This window comes from Malaya genurostris, chromosome 3 (assembly GCF_030247185.1).
Source record: "Malaya genurostris strain Urasoe2022 chromosome 3, Malgen_1.1, whole genome shotgun sequence".
NCBI lineage: Eukaryota > Metazoa > Arthropoda > Insecta > Diptera > Culicidae > Malaya > Malaya genurostris.
Genome location: NC_080572.1, coordinates 146,891,293 through 146,911,963, shown reverse-complemented (window position 1 = coordinate 146,911,963; position 20,671 = coordinate 146,891,293). Strand labels below are relative to the sequence as shown.

Here is a 20,671-nt window from a genome sequence, read left to right as displayed (position 1 = left end):
TTTGGTTTGATAAACAGTCCGGCCACCCTTTCAAGACTTATGGACCGAGTGTTAGGATTTGGAGAGTTAGAGCCAAACGTTTTTGTGTATTTGGATGACATAGTTATCGTAAGTGAAACATTCGACGAGCATATCCGTCTTTTGACAGAGGTTGCCAGCCGGCTTCGAACTGCTAATCTGGCTATCAACCTAGAAAAATCTCGTTTCGGAGTATCAGAATTACCATTTTTAGGATATCTTTTATCTACCCAAGGACTGAGACCCAATCCAGAGAAAATCCGTCCCATCGTCGATTTTGAACGACCGACTACCATTACTAAATTGAGACGTTTTCTCGGTATGGGAAATTACTATCGTCGGTTTATACCGACATTTAGCCAAATAGTTGCCCCCCTTACTGAATTATTGAAAACAAAATGCAAAATTATTCCGTGGACGGAAGCCGCGGAAAAGGCTTTCCTAGATTTGAAAGAGCGTCTCATCACTGCCCCAATATTGTCCAGTCCTGATTTTAAACAAGAATTTGTCATACAAACCGACGCTTCGGATGTCGCAGTGGCCGGAATCTTAACGCAGGTTCAAGGTGATCACGAACGAATTATTTCGTATTTTTCAAAAAAACTTTCAACCCCACAACGTAATTATCACCCAGCGGAAAAGGAAGCCCTTGCAGCTCTGTTGTCGATTGAAGCATTCAGAGGTTTTGTCGAATTTAGTCACTTTACTCTAATCACCGATTCGTCAGCTCTTACTCATATACTGACGACCTCGTGGAAAGTCGGTTCACGATGTAGTAGATGGAGTCTTAGTCTGCAACAGCATGACATGACCATCATACACCGCAAGGGAAAAGAAAATGTAGTCGCGGATGCCTTGTCACGCAGTGTGGCAATGGTAGCAAATGACGCGACTTCGAACGAATATCTATCGATTAAGCAGAGAGTATTGGAAAATCCAGATGACTTTGTTGACTTTCGAGTAGAGAATGACCAATTGTTCAAATTTGTTCCCTTCAATGATACCGCGTACGATCATCGCTATGAGTGGAAGTTAATTCCACCGCCCGATAAACGTCTCCACATTCTTTACTCTTGCCATGATGAAAAGATGCATCCTGGTTTTGATAAAACTTTGGCTGGAATTAAACAACGATATTACTGGCCGAAACTAGCGACCGAAACTCGTCGCTATGTTCAGAATTGCAGTACTTGTAAGGAAGTAAAAGCCGCGTCTGTACCTGTAACACCCCCTATGGGTAATCGTAAAATAGCCAATTATCCCTGGCAAATAATTTCAATTGATTTCGTTGGTCCCTTGCCTCGAAGTAAAAAGGGTAATCAACATATTCTCGTTATATCTGACTTGTTTAGTAAATGGATTCTATTACATCCCGTACGACGAATCGAGAGCACGGGGTTGTGTGCTATCCTGAGAGATCTTTGGTTTTTTCGGAATTCAACCCCTGAAATCATTATCACTGATAATGCAAGCTATTTCGTCTCCAGGGAATTCAAAGCACTCATTGATAAATTTGAGATCGTGCATTGGCTTAACTCACGTTATCATTCACAAGCTAATCCCGTCGAACGGGTTAATCGAACCGTGAATGCCGCTATAAGAACCTATGTTAAAAGTGACTGTGGGATACTAGATTAACCGAGATTGAAACCATATTAAATTCCCACCCGCACAGTTCCACTGGTCTTACTCCGTTTTTCGTTACTCATGGACACGAAATTTTTACGAAAGGGTCGGATCATCGAATTCCTCTCACAGAGAAAGTAACGACTGTAGAACAACGTCAAAATAGCAGACGTGATTTATTCACCGATATTTATTCTATGGTTAAAAAAAATTTAGAAGCTGCAAAAAAAATTTGCACTAATCAATATAATTTAAGGCACCGAAAATTCGCAAAAGCTTTCAAACCAGGCCAACTTGTATACCGTCGTAATATGCGCCAGTCTAGTTCCGCCGAAAATTACAACGCTAAGTATTGTCCACAGTTTTTAGCCTGCAAGGTAAAATCTAAAGTAGGCAGCTCTTCATACGAGTTAGAGGACCTGCAAGGCAAATCGTTAGGCATTTGGCCAGCAGTTCACCTGAAGCCGGGTTGAACTAAACGTATCGAGGGCAAACGGATGCTCCGTTCCAATAATGCGCCTCATTAGATAAAAATTTGTATTACAAAAAAAATCCAAGCATTTGACGTCAAATCCATAGAAAATCAGCGATTGACGGTCAATCACCGAATGATGATCGATTTCGTACGCCGGTGTGAGCGACGATTCGTTCTCGAATTATTCCGGACGCGGAGAAAGAGATAAATACAGAAGCTTCTACTTAGATTTATATAATAATAGTTGTAGGTCAACCGATCAGTATACATACAGTAATAGATATACCCAGAATAGTAAATTGTCTGCGGGATAGAGTGAATGAGTCGAATGAAAAGGATGAGAGTGAGTGATAGTTGATTTTCGAGGCCTCAAATCAGGAGTGAACGGGAATGAAAGAGAGCGATAAAGCACTATATTTGATAACAATCCACCGAATCGGGAGAAGAGTTCCAACAGATTTCCTGATATGTGAGACGGATGTAAACACATCAGGGAGATATTCGGGTATGGCTATGATTGTCGATAAATAGAACAGTCGTGACTTGGATTTACAGCAGTATGCGAACGATGAGAAAAACAAGTCGTGTTCGCGATAGACGAATGTAGAGAATTGAGTCTGTCGTGTCTGAGCCATATCTACAGCATTTGACAAAAAAATACTATTGCATTTTTTTTTTCTAGTCCGGGGAATATTGTAACCCACCGGTTCCAATCCGTTTCTCAAAAGTAGATTTTTTCCATTTTCTTATGTACATTTTTTTTTAATCACTGTAAAACGTTTGAAAGTATCATGCTAGTTGAGTCAATATACTGCAAACAATGTTGCAGTTTACTATCAAGGTACGTTTCCAATGGGTACCTAATTTGAATAAACGAGCTTTGGTAGCGAGATGGGGTTGACTTAGCAAGTAGTGATGCTGTGAGAAGTGACTCAGTAGGAGTTTCAAATATAATCAAATGACCAACTGACGGGCAACTTAAAATTTTTATATTGATTTATATAACTTTTAGTTTTAACTACATTCAATGAACTTAAACAAAATTAGATAAATTGCGCCAAGTCACTTCTCTCCATTTAACACTCATTAAAGATAGGTTACTAATAATTTAATCTAAAATTGTGTACACCGGAAAACATCCTTTTACTCATCCCAATTTTGAGATGAGTTCTGCTTGACATCCATCGCTGGTTATTGCCCAGTGGTACCACAGTATCCGTTCTTCGAGATGAGCTTGAGACGAGCCCGAGCCGAGCTATAACAGAGGTCAGGGTAAAGGCGAGGTCTCTCTTGTATAATTTTGACACTAGTACGGTTCGGAACGTGGTGATACGACGCGCGGGTGATCAAAGGATCACCAAAAAGTTACGATCGGGCTAACAAAGTGCGGAGGTGAAGTCGCAGAGTGGTGGACTCAGGTCCCAGTGTCGCCAAAAGAAGATCGGAAAAGTGAACGTTAGAGATCGACTTTTAGTGCGAATGCCCGATGTGTGTTAAGTGACTTTCACCTCCTCTAAAAAAACCCACTCTAAAGTGCACAATGAAACAAAATCTAGTGTCGCGTGTCGTATAAGTTCAGACCGTCCATCAATATACGGTCCCCGTTCCGGCCACAAATTTAGAATACAGCAGTGATATTGGCCTAAAGTGTGTAGTACCCTCCCAGGATACGGGTGCTAGTGATATCGACGGAGACAGCCTCAACGAAAGGGACCTCGGCCATAGCGCTGACCGGCTAACGAACGGTGCGACAGCCATAGTACGTGTACACGTGCTCACTCACCAAGGTATGTCTCTTTCGCCATCTTTCTCGCTCGGAGTGCTCTGATCTCGTGCATCGGGATCGCCAGCAGCAGTTGTTCGGATATCGTCGAAGGCGCCCCACCGTCCGACGGCCGCAACGATTATGCATGCCAACGTTTTTTTTTGTGCGCAAATATTTAATTTTTTAAATAGTTAAATAAATTAAGCCTTGTTACATTATTTCCTGATTTTCACAAATGAAATGCTTTTGATAATAATTTTTTTATGCTTACCTTAAATAAAATTACCATGAGTTTTGAACTTCTAATAGATTTGTTTAATTATGTATAGTAAAAGAAAATTGTGAGACCTTTGAGATCCGGGTAAGTGTTATTTTGTTGATCGCTCCCCTGTTGCCCTGAGAGTTTTATGCAGGTTAATATTAGTTCAAATAAGAAATTTCAAAGAGCTGAACCAAAGTTTTGTCACAGTCCTCCAAACGAAGTGCATGTTTTGAGTTACAACCAAACGGTGAAATTTTCATCTAAAATGGATGTTGAGTTCGATATGCAATATAAAAACCTCATAGTTCATCATTTAGACATAGGGGAGATCGAATATGAACTCGCGATTAGAGCAGCAAAGAGAGCAACTAAAAACTGAGAGAGTACAGGGTAATGCGAATATTGATTTTAATCGAGTAGAGAGAAATACCAATACAGAATTTTTGGAAAAAGATGCGAAGGTGAAGGAAATTAAGGACTTCTTGGAAAAACAGAAGAGTTATGAAGGAACAAAAGAAAGTTTAAAGACGCGACTGGTTCATTATTTCGCGCGTACGAAACGTATTTCCGAAATCGCTGAGGATGATGACGATCTTAGTGATGTTGACGCGATATGCTCCTGCATTCGTGGAATTTATAATCAAAATTTTTCATAATTCTCCCAAATCGGAGAACAAGAAATAATACATCAAATTAACCAAACGTTATCAAATTTAGCAATCAAATCAACGCCAGATCCCGCGAAAGATTCATCGAGCTCCTCTAGTACCGATGATAATAACGCATTTGTTACTCCAGGTCGAAAGATGAAACGAAATTTACAATCGGTAGATAAAAATCCAATTCCTCTACAAAACAAATTTGATCCCATGTTTCATGCATATCCTTGGATGTTTGGACAACCCCAAACCAATCAGGGGGCACAGAATAGGTTAAAGTTTGGCGGAAAGGGAAAAGCACGCAATAAAGATGACCAAAGTGAGAATTCGGATTATCGTTCAAATAAAAATAAAACTAGGAAAAAAATTTCTCGTCCTATAAAACAAAAAAAAACATCGCGCAGTCGTATACCAAGTTCAGGGAGTTCAACCTTAACAGAATCGGGCTGGTCATCAGACAAGTCGTACTTAAACTTGAACGAAATCAATACAGGGGCAAGGCCCAAAAATACGCGTAACCTCGAAAACGAACAATACAGATCGCGAAATTTTTACAAATCTAAATCCCGCGGTAATAACTCTGTTTAAGAAAGCAAAAACGTAGGTAGAACCGGTAGGGAGGAACGAGTTAAGGATTCTCACGAAGGTCCTATAATTCTGCTGGAAAATTACCAACCGCCTAAAGATGGTGTTTGTTTCAATTGCCGTCTGAAAGGGCATCATGCTCGGGAGTGTGAGCGGCCCAGGCATAAGTATTGCCAAAAGTGTGGTTTCCATAACGTGGATACCAAATCGTGTCCGTTCTGCGAAAAAACGCGCCAAAGACTGTCCCCGAAGGCCAACACGTCTAGCGTTCGTAAAGCCCCTCTCACAAAATATACAAAGAGAAGTTTTTCAGTCTCTTGGTTATGAAAAAGTACTTAGTACTGATTATATTCATACCTCAAAATTTGAAATTTATGAAAATATTATACACCTCGAACATGACGAGGGACCGTTCGCACAAATAACTATTCTCGGTAGTCCCATGGTGGGCTTACTCAACAGCGGAGCCCATCTCAGTGTCCTGGGAATAGGTGCTCTCAAACTGATTGAAAGATGCAAATTACAAGTATTCCCCTCCGAGGTGTGTCTTAGAACCGAAAATGGAGAAGAATTAAACGTAACTGGGACAGTTCATCTACCCGTTACTTTTAATGGCGAGACACAAATTGTAGAAACTCTTATCGTACCTTCGTTAAAAAGGCGACTTTTATTAGGAATGAACTTTTGGAAATCGTTCAAAATAATCCTATGATTGAACCGGTGACGGTTGAAAATTTGGAATGCCACGCCAACTCAGGAAGCCCAAACAGAACACCCGATGTCGGGTTAGACGAGTTAGACAGGCTTAGTGAAGAGCAGATCGCACAATTAGAAACAGTTAAATCGAAATTTAAAGTCGCAGACGTAGAGTTTCTTGATACTACAACCTGGATTAGTCATCGAATTGAGCTAACGGAAGAAGCAAAAAAAATGTTACCGGCACGAACTAATCCATATCCAACGTAACCCAAACGACAAGCACAGATCAATGAACAGTTGGACAGACTGCTTAAAGCAAAAATAATTGAAGGTCTTATAGTGACTGGGCCTTGCTTCTTGTTCCCGTAGACAAACCAGATGGTACTGTTCGCCTATGTTTAGACGCAAGAAAACTTAATGATCCCACCGTTAGAGACTGTTATCTGCTTCCTCATGCTGATCGAATATTAAGACGACTGGGAACAGCCGAGTTCATTTCGACGATTGACTTATCCAAAGCCTTTTTACAGGTTCCATTACATCCTCGATCTCGAAAATTTACAGCGTTCTCAGTACTCGGGAGAGGTCTGTTTTAATTCACTCGCATGCCCTTCGGTCTGGTCAATAGTTATGCCACGTTATCGAAACTAATGGACCGAGTGTTAGGGGCAGGTATTAGTGGCGAGACTCTGAGCTGAGCGGAAAGATTTTATTACTCTGAATGTGGAAATTCCTGTATTTGGCCCTAGACCCGCTTGAAGAGCGGCTTATCTCGGCTTGCACACAAATCATAAATCTATACCTGCTTTATTCAGGCACTACAACCGCTTGAAGAGCGGTTTTGTTTTGTTCATTATTTTCTCAATACTTTACAATGTCTAGACCCACTCTTTGGGCCATCGGATAAAATCCCTGATTTGATTTAATTATAAACTGATATAATTGAATTATTAAACTGGTCCGTAACATTCCAGCCCTGATGAATTAATAAATTTATAAAATATGAACGGACCATTTATATATGATTCACTTTCTTTACAGCTGGGACTCGACTTCTGAGTCAGTAGTTCTAGTTGGATGACCTCTACGACGAGCTATTGATGATCCATCTGCGTTGAACCTGGTTTCGATGTTTTCGTCACTAAAACACAAAGTGCTGTTATTATAATTCTGACCAGAAATAATCCAAATACGATTATAAGTGTTTATCGGTGCCTCAGTTTCCACTATATCTAGAAAATTCTTGTAAGGATTCACCGACCATGGTGTTGTTGATCTTTCTGTCGTCGTGTTGTCAATATTCAACTCGATGTCAATCTGTGACCTTGGCTTAAACGTTGCCTTGTTACTAATTTCCATGGTTGCATAAATTGTTTCCTTTTTCGCTTGTATCTTGCATTCTGGTGTCATCTCGACAATTGCTGCTTCGTATGGCGGTGAAATTATTGTATTTTCACAATGAACTACGATCGTGCTGGGATTATTCGTATAATAAAGTTCACAGTTCCGCATAGGAAGATATACTAGTTGTGTATAGTTACCAGGTAATCGATTAACTATACATCCGATTTTTGGTTCCACGTGTAATATTGCAGCAGATATGCAGTCGGGTGCCTTTAATATTTTTGGTTGATTCATGATAAAATAACTGCTGTTTAATGCTACCATTTCCTTCATCGAGTAGAGGTATTCTCCTTTGACATTTATAGCAATATATGGATTTTCTACAGAGATTATTGTTTTATTCTCGTGATCTGGAATGGCCATCACATTGAAAATTTCATAATTTTTCTTATTTATAATTACCGTCGTCATGGTAATCATTATTGTGCCATTCACTATCTTTGCATCATATTGAATTGCAGAAGGGTGATCTAAAAGCTTATACCCATTCGGCAATTGCTCAGTAATGTTATGCAATATTTGCTGAAGTTCTATTTTATCCAAAGGATAGGAACGACTCCTTCTATATTTTGCCAATATTTCGTCGATTATTTCCCGAGCAAGAAATACTATCTCCAAGGCTTTTCTTTGAGTAATAGCTACACGGTCTTCTATTTAATGAACCTTTAGTTTATCCATTCCGTCATGAAGGATAGAAATCCTGCTTGCAAATGTGTCTCCCATCTGTGCTGCTTTTACATTCATTAGGTTCACAGAATGCGCTATTTTATCGAACCTTTCATTTTCGTGTATGCGCATAGCTTGAATTTCGTCATCGACATCGTTTCCACCAAATAATAAGTCCTTGAGAAATCCTAATATTCCTCTTCCTCTTTTTATTCTTGTAGAATACTGAATCTCCAATTTTGCATTACTTGCCTGACGTTGTAATGATGTTACTATTTGTTCCATATTGCGATCTCTTGTTAGTTTTTTCATCGTAGCCAATGCCGTAGATAACTTATGGTGAATTTCATCAATAGTATTCATGTCCTTTTCCGGAATCACTTGTGTATTTAGATTCGTCTTCCAGGTTCCTCTTTTGAGGATGCATGTTCCATAATGGTTGAAAATCAACCCGTCCTCTTCAATTGGTCTCTGCGTTGGCGTACACCACAGTCTGGAGTCTAGTGAGATTCTCCAGATTGTTAAACAACCCCTCTTTGGTTGTTTCCAAGAATATTTTCTTGAATTTAGGCTATTCCTTGGCCGTGCCTCTATATTTGGGCAAACTCATAAGCGCTTGTCGTTTCAAATAAACCGTCCAATCGGGCTCTTGTTTGGTGGGTTTTATTCCTGCTGCCGATGTACCTGGTACAGGCTCTTCAGTATTCGCAATTCTATTTTCCCGAAGTATTTCCTGGATGACGTCTTTATTTAGCGATTGTTTTTGTTGAGTTTTCAATTGAATAAGTTCCCTTTCTGCGTCTAAACATTTAGGGCATATCCATCTTTCTTCCTCTGGTGGTGAAATTGAAAGTTTCACACACTTCAGATGGAACCATCGATCGCATTCGTCGCATGCGATCATGGCTTCTTTTTTATCAGCTGCCGTACACAGACGGCAACTGCCATGGGGGTTCGGTCGATATGTCGTGAGCATCATGTTTCTAGCTGTGTTTAGTTCACGAGATATCCTTTTCGTTGCTAACGAAAGCCTTATATCGTGCTGATAACGTGAGTTCTCGTCCTCTCTGGAGGACACCAATATTAGTGGCGAGACTCTTTTCTAGAGTCACCAATGTTATTGACCGCAGAGATTCCTTTCTGCAGCCACCAATGTTACTGGCGAAAGAGACCAGTTTTTTCTTGGCTCCTCTTGGGGCCACCAATGTTACTGAGGGGTATCTGTATGAAGCCAAGTGTAATTGTTTCGCAGCCGGATAGCTCTCGTAGCGCTCTATCCACCTTGAAATCAATTTCACTTGGGCTGGTTTTCGGATGAGTAACAATTTCCCCCTGACTGCAGTGAATTGCAAGTGTTTTATTTTAACAAAATCTTAACTATATATACAAGTATTTTCCTTACAACAAATGTAAATCTTGCGCGACATTAACCGCAACATTCTCGGTTTTCCCTTTCCATCCCATTGCGGGATCCTAGCTCACACGGATACCTAGCTATGTCAGCGCGCGCATCTAGTGCAAGCTCCCGGCCGAGCGGTGGCGGAAGAGGAATAACGAAGAGGATGTTTCTTTCAGTTCTACACGAAGTAATACTCTTCAATTCGGTTTCTCTTTTATGTCATTGTATTGATTCACCCATGTACTTGAGTTTAATATCACGAATTTTACCTTTTCTGAGTTTCAAATTTTTTTGTGCTTTTCACTTGACGGCTACTTATTCTCAATAGTGAAGGATTAGGCTGTTTTAGGAGTTCTTTCCCACAATCTAACAAAAGTCACTAACGATTGTTAATAAGGCTAACACTTCACGCAGTCTCACTAAGCTCGGCATATCATTAGGTTTATGCACATATGAACGTATGTCCTACTACAGTACAGTCTAGTGCATACTCCACGAGTTTGTAAATCTATTCACAACCGTGGAAACTGTGAAACGGCTGTCTCAGTCTTATAATACAAACGAATGTTGTTTACTATTCACAACACTTCATGGTGATCTCGTCGAATATATGTCTCAACATTTAGTTGCTTACATTAATAAAAGAAGTTATTCTTCAACACATACTTTTGTTGTCGTATATTATCAACATTACCCTAACACGAGCAATGGTTGTGTCTAACTATTTTGTTCTTCTCGCATATGAGTATCAAACAATGCACATGAAACTGTTAAATCTTCACTCATTACAGCAATCTTTCACTCAATTCTTTAGATGCCTTCCGAAATCTACTATATCCCATTATAAACAATATTTCTTACTTGATTTTGAGGTCACTTGATACTCAAGCCTCACCATGCACGCATATTCCTACGGCTACTGTATTACACTCCGAACTGAACTAACCCGAATACTCGAAGCAAAAACTACTTAATCTGTCTACGGGTCGATTCCCGAGACTCGCGCCTAGCTACCGCACTCTGTAAAACTGAACTGCTCCTAACTCTTCCCAACTATGGGTTTTTAAGCTCCTAACATTTACTTTCGGGTGAAGCCCGAAGATTTTAGTACAAGCCGAGCTTGTGATTTCAAGTAGAAAGTTCATCCGACTTTCTCCCGAAGTTCTACCGAAAGTCGAGACCACTGTCGCTAGGCCAGAGGCAGTGACCTGTGTCCGTGAAAATAATAGCTTTGTTTTTGCTCGTCGCGTTTACGCTGACATGAAAGTTTTTCCTTCACGACTAGGTTGCTGTTCTTGCAATGTCGTTATTCCTTCATGACTCCCTATTTTATTCACAATACTAACATGTTCGAAGGAAAATTTGCTAAGGGCGCTGCACTAGTTTTACCTGCTTGTTTACAAAGGTATTATTTACTTCATACATCCTGGTGCGCGGCTCAGACCGATGCTGTGTGTTTACATATTTTAGTCCTTATCGAATGCTGAGCGGAAAGATTTTATTGCTCTAAATGTGGAAATTCCTATATTTGGCCCTAGACCCGCTTGAAGAGCGGCTTATCTCGGCTTGCACACAAATCATAAATCTATACTTGCTTTATTCAGGCACTACAACCGCTTGAAGAGCGGTTTTGTTTTGTTCATTATTTTCTTAATACTTTACAACTGTCTAGACCCACTCTTTGGGCCATCGGATAAAATCCCTGATTTGATTTAATTATAAACTGATATAATTGAATTATTAAACTGGTCCGTAACAGCAGTTGAACTGGAACCGAACGTCTTGTATATTTGGATGACATAATAATCGTTAGCAATACATTTCAGGAGCATTTAAATTTGCTTACTGAAGTAGACAATCGATTAAAGTCAGCCAATTTATCGATAAACTTTAAAAAATCACGTTTCTGTGTACCAGAGGTTCCATGTTTGGGATATATCATGGGGTAAGGAGGTTTCAGACCGAACCCAGATCGCGTGTCGGCCATAGTAAATTATGAGCGACCCTCATCTCTTCGGTCACTCCGGAGATTTTTGGGAATGTGTAACTATTATCGAAGATTTCTTATCGACTACAGTAACGTTACACAACCCTTGACAGAATTATTAAGAAATAAGCCCAAAACTGTCCATTGGAATGACAAGGCAGAAGAAGCTTTCTTTCAAATTAAAAATCTTATAATAAGGGCTCCAGTCTTAGCCAACCCCGATTTTTCGCGCTCTTTTGCGGTGCATTGCGATGCATGTGACTCGGCGATAGCGGGCATTCTTACGCAAGTTTACGAAGGTGTGGAGAAAACAATTGCGTACTTCTCGCAAAAACTTACAACTCCCCAATAGAGAAATTTTGCGACTGAAAAAGAAAGCCTGGCCGTTCTCAAGTCCATTGAAAAATTTCGATGTTATTTGGAAGGTACGAAATTTACGGTCTTCACCGATGCCTCTGCTCTTACTTATATAATGCGATGTCGTTGGAGTATGGAACTACAACGCCATGACATGAAAATCGTCCATAGAAATGGGACCGACAATCTGGTAGTAGATGCCCTATCTAGGTCAGTTGAAGAACTGAACTTGAGGAATGGGTGGTATGCCAACATGATCAAAAAAAATGAAAACGCACCGGAAAAATATAAAGACTTCAAAATAGAAAAGGGTACCCTAATGAAATTTATCTCATCACCGGACGATCTCCTAGACTATCGTTTCTCGTGGAAGATTTGCGTACCGGAAGAGTTGCGAACACAAATCTTAATATAAGAACATGACAATAGTCTCCTCTTGCCAGCGAAAAAACGTTAGCTAGAATTAAAAAAAATACTTCTGGCCAAACATGGCCGAAGAAATTAGTAAACAAAATAAACCGTCCAACCGTTCTCAACTTCCTGAACCAGGCAAGCAACATCTGACAACAAAACCGTTTCAGATAATCGCCCTGGACTTCATTCAATCGCTGCCTCGAACTAAAGTAGCACATGTTCACCTTTTAGTTATCATGGATTTTTTTACAAAGTGGTTCATGCTGGTCCCGGTAAAACGAATTTTAGCGACGCATGTTGGGAAAATCCTAGAAGAAATGTGGTTTAGGCGGTACTCAGTCCCATACTATATCATTTCCGATAATGCAAGCACATTCCTTTCTAAAGAATTCAAAGCTCTATTAGCCAAATACGATATACAACACTGGTATCACAGCCAACCTAATCCAGTCGAACGGCTAAACCGTACCATTAATTCATGTATTCGTTCCTACGTGAAACTAGACCAAAAACTTTGTGACATCCGTGTGTCCGAAATCGAATTTTTCCTCAATAGTACGCCGCATTCAACCACCAGTTACTTTCCATATCGTGTTCTTTTCGGACATGAAATAATAGGAAAAGGTGGAGAGCAAAAAATGGATAGGGATGAGAAGGATATTTCGGTGGACGAGAGGGACGAAAGGAAAAGGGAAATAAAAAAAAAAAATCGATCGTTGTAAACAATTTAAGAAAGACTCACAATAAGAGCATAACACAGTACAATCTCCGATCTAAGCACCCTGCGCCGGTTTATTCGGTCGGTCAGCTGGTATTTAGGCGAAACTTCCGACAATCATCCTTGATGAATACCTATAGTGCAAAATACGATGCACTTTATGTGCCGTGCAAAATCTTGGCCCGAGTTGGCACGAACTGTTATGAGTTGGCCGATGAAAAGGGAATACCTGTCGGAGTTTTCTCCGTAGCAGATTTAAAATCAGCTTCCTAGAACGATACTGTATATCTTCAAAACCTAGTTCAGAATAGATTCTGTGTCCATGGATCGTCTCGACATCCTGGGCACCCGCATGATGAAAAATTGAATTAGTGAACTCATAGGTCGATCGATGTTGTAAAGAATACGACACCTCATTCAATCGAATTTTTCCTTCTCGGTAGATGTAAACAAATCGTAGAGTGTCAAAAAAACGTAAATTAGCAATCTCACTATAGTTGCACACAGAGAAAATTTCTTTTGAAATGACATGATTCTCCTTTAATTGTTGACGAAAAAACACACGAAATGACTCGTTATTCAATAGAACGTGAACACGATTGAAAAAAAAACATTGCGGACGGTTCGAATGCAACATCACTGATTGATGGAAAGTTGACAGCTCTCAACACGTAAGCGTGTTGGTGTGGTCAGTTCTTTCCATACTTTATATACTAAAGTGGGAGAAAAGAAACTCCGAAATGAGAAGCGTAAGAGGCAACTCCCTGGCCTAATTTAAGCACAAAAACAAAACAAGGTGCAGAAGTATAATGCCCGCGAAACTCAATGCACACAGGATCTAAACGGTAGGTCCCCCCGTTGAAGGGAGGGGAGCGATGGGATATTGTAACCAGTGGATACAATTTTGATTGTTGGTCTCCGCCACAAACATTGGCTAAACGCGACCTGCTCAGTTTTCACTCCTCTCTTCCAAAATCATAGATTCCTATTAGTCTAAGGCATTCACCAGTGTGAGTGATAGCCTTCCACGTCCGGGTTTACATACGAGACGGATGGGTCACTCACGAAGGTAAATGTGGCAGATATGCACCTTACGTGTATCACTGCAGCGGTTAGAACATCTTGTCGCGCAACATCCCATTCGCTGTGGTTGGTGCTATTGGAAAAGCTACCAATATATGACAGTTTATAAAGTCAGCCTGTATGGACTAGGTAACAAAATAAAATAAAAAACATTTCCGATTTCCGATTCTATACAAAGTTGGCTAAGCTCAGCAAACGTTGGGAATGTTCTTTTTGTTAGTAGCACTCAAAGGAGTAAGAAGTGCGTGCGATTCACCCGATTAAAGTGATTTACTTAAAAAAATAAAGTGATGTACCGATTTAATAATGTTATCCTCTCTTATAGCTTAATGAAAATGAAAGTCAGTGAGCATTTATAATTTTATAAAGCTATTGTACAGTTAAAATTATTAATACGGTTAGTTAAATTACAAATTCAAAGTGTGTCATACAAATTAAAATATTTACTTATATCTAATAGTGTTAAAACAGCGACAAGGCATCCACAGTTAACACGAAAACTTTGGAAAATTTGTTAAAAGGTAAAATAATAAAATAAATTCTGTATAGTGGATGTAGGTTATACTTCAGCATACACATGACAAAATAGCTAATGTCTTCTGAGTAGGCCCCAGCGGCCTTTTTGTTTTTGGGCTGGAGACGGAGAGAAATCTGACGCGGTCCAACCGCAAGCCACTAACAAGGCAACTCCGACCTCACTAGTTCCATGTCAATTGGTGAACTATTAAAGACAGATTCGATAAACATCAAGGCATACAGGATAAAAAAACGTGTGTTGCTTCTATGAGATGGCATCCCACATACCGTTGGTTGGGACGATTCTGTAGAAAATTCCAAGTCGTCCTTCGGCTGGCACATGGTCAGTCAATATTGAAAATCATCGATTATCTCGTTGAAGATAATGTACACCACTATACCTGAATAAAAACCGCAAGTAAAACAATCCCATGTGACGTCACATAGATTAAAGAAAACCAATTTTATGCTAGCAATAAATTTGTTATTAATGTTCAGAAAATCTGTGGCAGTTTAGTTTGAAGGGTAGTCATTATTAGTGTCATTACACACTAGTTTGCATCGGTTTCCAGGCTCGAAAAGGGGCCTTCAGCCTCAAAGAAAGATATCCGAATTTTGCTTTTGAGCATTTGGTAAAGTAGCGTTTGCGCCTATTGGTAGTCCACCTAGACCATTACCTGCAGTGAATGTTTCGTTTTCCTAATGTTCCCGTTAGCAAAAGAATTGACGTGGTGAGTATATGCTAGCACCGAACGTTGAAAAGTAGTAATGTGAATAACCCCTCCTCAACCGTCCACTGAGCGAGTCACGGGGCAACAAGTCTAATATTATCAGTATATCGAATAAAATTTGAATATCTAACACTTGTGAAATATTTACAGCGAAATCAAAGTGCGTCCATACTTTCTGGGACAGTCTTTACGTCTTGAAATTCTCTATATTTTTTTCTACTGAAAAAAATGGTTATATGCACATACACAACACTCCATGTAGACTTTTGAACAAACTTACCACAATTTCCTCTTTCTGGGTTGCAGAAAATAAACTCGATCCATTAAACGTTAATCTAGAATCGAAGTGCACTGCAGCTTTCAAGGCACGATTCGAAAAAAGTTTACGTTATCTCTCGTCCATAGTCAGAAGTAGCAGTACTTTGAAGCGATTCTTGTCGAGTAATTCTGTAGATTTTAATAAAAAAAGTTAGACTATAAATTCTTTTAAATGCTTCATCATTTTTACCCAACTCTGGAAATTGTTTTCCCAAATTCAAGAATTGTCGCTTTTCGCTTATCGAATCGAGCGTGGCCTGAAAAGTCGAGTTCCAATGCGTACCATTTGAGATGGATGGATATTTCCCTCCCGTCGCCTCGAAGAAAAGGATGTACTTGCAAGTTTAAACTTGTTACCCTTTTTACGGATATCTACTAACAGTTCGGCTGAAAAATTCATATCGTTTAATAGAAATACACATTTTTTTGCCAAAATTCGTTTTTATTATGCAACATAATTGCCATCAGAGGCGATACAGCGATTATAGCGATCTTCCAACTTTTCGATACCATTTTTGTAGTACGATTTGTCCTTTGCCTCAAAATAGGTCTCAGTTTCAGCGATTACCTCTTCATTGCTTCTAAATTTTTTACCAGCGAGCATTCTCTTTAGGTCCTAGAACAGAAAAAAGTCACTGGGGGCCAAATCTGGAGAATACGGTGGATGAGGGAGCAATTCGAAGCCTAATCGTTTAATTTCAGCATGGTTTATATCGACTTGTGACACGGTGCATTGTCTTGATGAAACAAAACATTTTTCTTCTTCAAATGAGGCCGTTTTTTTGATATTTTTCCTTCAAATGCTCTAATAACGCTATATAATGGTCACTGTTGATGGTTTTTCCCTTTTCAAGGTAGTCGATGAAAATTATACCATGCGAATCCCAAAATACAGACGCCATAACCTTACCGGCCGATTGTTGAGTCTTTCCACGCTTTGGGTTCGGTTCATTGCGTGCAGTCCACTCAGATGACTCTCGAATGGACTCCGGAGTGAAGTGGTGGAGCCATGTTTCGTCCATTGTTATATATCGGCGGAAAAAATCGGTTTTATTTCGATATAACAGCTCCAAACACTGCTCAGAATCATCAATTCGTTGTTGTTTTTGATCGATTGTGAGCTCACGCTGCACCCATTTTGCACAAAGCTTTCTCATATCCAAATATTCGTGAATAACATGTCCAACACGTTCCTTTGATATCTTTAGGGTGTGAGCTATCTCGATCAACTTCACTTTACGGTCATTGAAAATCATTTTGTGGATTTTTTTCACGTTTTCACCGGTAACAGTCTCTTTTGGACGTCCACTGCGTTCACCGTCTTCGGTGCTCATATGACCAGTACGAAATTTTGCAAACCACTTACGAATTGTTGCTTCGCCCGGTGCAGAGTCTGGATAACACTCATCAAACCATTTTTTGGTATCGGCGGCACTTTTTTCATCAAAAAGTAGTGTTTCATCAACACACGAAATTCCTTTTTTTCCATTTTTTTCACAATAACAAAAGTAGCTACACTCAAAATGCAACATCTCACAAACTAATAATCAGACAGCTGTCAAATTTATACACGTATCTTTCGAAGGTTGGTACTAACTGAAAATGGTATGGATTTAATTCTAGTAATTTAATGAGAGGGCGCTCATAGAAACGATACGAACTTTTCAGCCGATCTGTTAGATCGAACGGATCGAATTTTGTAGTATTGTTTACAACCAACTGTATTGTTTGAGCACCACAGCGAATTATCATTACGAAATTACTGTCAAATTATTCTTGCAGTGCGTCGGCCCATGCCGATTCTTCGTTGATGTTGGTTTCGGATTTGCTATAATCGAAATCATTTTCATCATCTTCTTTGCATTCAGAAGAATCCGAGTGTTTCGAGTTTTTCTCATCGACATTATCCAATAATAAGTCATCTATATCTATAATTTCACTTACATATTGCTCGGTTTCCTCTGGAAGTAGTGATGTCTGATTTTTCGTATTAATCGATTATTAGGTATTAGATTAATAAAAGAGTAGACGATTAGAATAATCGATTACAATTAAGCACTAATCGATTAATGTAATTAATTGATCAAATTATTCTAGGCGGAATCAGAGCTGCCAAATGAAAATCTATGTTGAATAAAAAATCTTTACCATTCTGTATAAAATGTTCATTTCGACCAAAGTAACAATTAAAGATTCTCTTTGTTTACTTCTCTTTCGATTATTGCTAAATATTCCTACTTATTTTGATATTTTTTGCAATGCGGATACGAAGATGATAGCTTTAGTTATTATTACCAGTAAACAATAAGAGATAAGGATTGTACCGTGATACTAATCGAAAGATAAAGTAAACAAAGAGAATTTCTCATTGTTACTTAGATCGAAATGAATATTTTATACATCATTAATGTATCATAAAGCAAGCAAAAATCTGAGAAAATGTGAAACGTTCAGGTCGGGCTTTTATTCGCTAATCGGATGTCGTGTCGAGCTTGTCTTCTCAACCAGCAGCAACAAATTATCAGTAATCGCATACAGCTTCTGAATGCTGAATCTGTATCAGGGAACCGATTTTTTTTTATTGGGTTATGGCACAAAATTCGAAACTACATTCAGAACCTTGATTCTAGTCCACTTGAATTCTGAGCTTAAATTCAAGTTTAAAGTTTTGTTTCAAAATTCAGTTTCAGAATTAAGGTCCAGATTACAGGTTCAGAAATTTATACTATGACTCTGGAACTGAATTCTAATTCTAAATTCTGGAACTGATTTCTAGACTAAATTTGGGAACTGAATATAATACATTCATTTGGGAACTGAATTAATACATTCCGAACTTGGATTCTGGAACTAGATTTTGGAACTGAATTCAGTTCTTTTATTCAGGTTCTAGAACTTCAGTTCAGTTCAGTTTCAGAATTTCGCAACTGATTTATGAGCCTGTCCCAGATTTTGAGTCTAGTTATAGAGTCCAGTTTAGGGTTCCCACGTACTCGGGCCTCGCCCGACAGTGTCGGGTAAAAGAAGATGTCGGGCTGCAAACTTATGAAAATTGTGCCGGGCCGAAGTAAAACCGACGACTTTTGGAGATTCACTTAATTATCACTCGTTGTGACGTAAAGTATTAAAAAAGAAAACGTTCTCTTCTGAAGCATATAGTTCTCTAATTAAATACTTACACCCCTTATAAGGTGCAAATAACACATTGTAATAAATTCTCAAGTACAACTTCAGCATCAGGTATTACATCACAAAGATTTTATATTTTCGGCATATCAAGGAAAGTTGTAAAAAGCAACCCACTTCAATCGTAGGTTTTTTCAACCTAAATTACTGTCGGGTAAGGGATGCTTTCAAGGTGGTGACCCGAGTCCAGTTCCACAATCATCGATATTCGGAAATGTGAAAAAGGTCATGTCAGTTTTAATCGTATATGATTCAACCCGCTTTTTCCAAGATGAAATCCATTTTCATCAGGGATCCACCCTGCGGCGTGAATATGAAAAGGCTGATCCTGACAACACTTTTTTCACACTGCGGTAAAATAAAATTCAAAGTCGTGTATTTGCTTATACCAATTTTAACCAATCGTGGGCTTGTCCAAATCTGGCTTCATAAGCGAAAACATTGTCATCTGGTCCAGTCTTAAAACTCAACCTTTGGCTGTAGTCAGAGTGAGCGCGAGAAGCTAAGCCAAGCTTGATGCTGATCAAAGCGGAAAACTTACGGCAAACCAAAAATGTACTTACGGCAAACCAGTGAAACCCGTTCAGAGTGAAAGCTATGTCAATGTATCGCTTGATTTGCTGCTAGTATCATACCTTTTGGTTTGCTAATACCAGTCAGCTCAGCTTCTCGCGCTCACTCTTTTTTTATTCAACGATGCCGAGGACACGCACCAGCAGCTGTCAGCAGCCTGAAACTAAACGTTATCAAAAAATTGATGAAGATCTCGATTAATTGATTGCTATTAATCGATTTGCTCGATTACTGCCACTGCCGTTAATCAATTACAAATACTCGATTACTCTAGCCTTTTAATCGATTATTTTGATTATTCGAGTAAAAAAATACATCAGGGTTTAAGCCGAAGGTGGCATTCGCCCCGGGCGCAACAATTTTAGAGGGGCGGCAAACTAATGCTTGGAACCTTTTTTTCCGGAGATGGAATTCAGCTTTGTTTTTTTGCTCACTAAACCAACGATGGAGGCGGCAAGTCTTTTATTTTGCCCTGGGCGCCAAATTTTATTTTGCCTTGGGTGCCAAAATCTAATATTTTTCTACGAAGAAAGATTGTTCCAAATATTATGAAATTCTGAGAGATCGCATATTCCTTTGTCGTGAAATAGTTGTAAAATTTTGTTAGCGTTGCTTTTTTATAGTAAGGTACACTATTGAATCAAAATATGACGAATTCTTTAAAAAAAATCGATAAAAAATGTATATTCTTACCGGCTTCGTTTTACGATTATGCCCTCTTTCGACAGATATTGTAAATTTACTCCCAAAAATGATATGTACATTTTCGAAACAATATCTAGTTTTAAGCAACCTTCTTCTCAGATACTTCTTCAGCAATAATTTGATCTAGCGCCATAGCGGCAGTTTTTAACTGCGTTGTAATATTCCTTCTATTTACAGATAAATCGTGCACTGTCAGCAATGGATCTATTATTTCCCAGAGTCCTTCCCATTCTATCGCTGCAAACGGCGATTAATGTATGCTGACGAGCTTAATAATTCCTCCTAGAAGACGCGATTTGCTTAAATAAACTTTCATCGGCGGTTCAAGTCCACTTGACGAAGCGTATACATCTTTCGATATTCCTTTCGTACTCTTCCGGATGTTTATCTCTGAAGTGTCGCTCAAAATTTTTGTAATCGAAACTGACTTTGTGTATAAGAGCAGTGAGGTGTTAGAGCACAACGTCGTTTCGTTTCTCCATCAGGCATAATCTGTGAGAAATATTATTTAATAAGTTTTTTTTC

At 39.2% G+C, this 20,671-nt stretch overlaps 1 pseudogene; it reads right to left on the bottom strand.

The window, feature by feature from the left end:
• Window positions 1–20,462, bottom strand: part of LOC131434036 (uncharacterized) — a 42,137-nt pseudogene extending 21,675 nt beyond the window's left edge.
• Window positions 20,463–20,671: the final 209 nt, after the last annotated feature.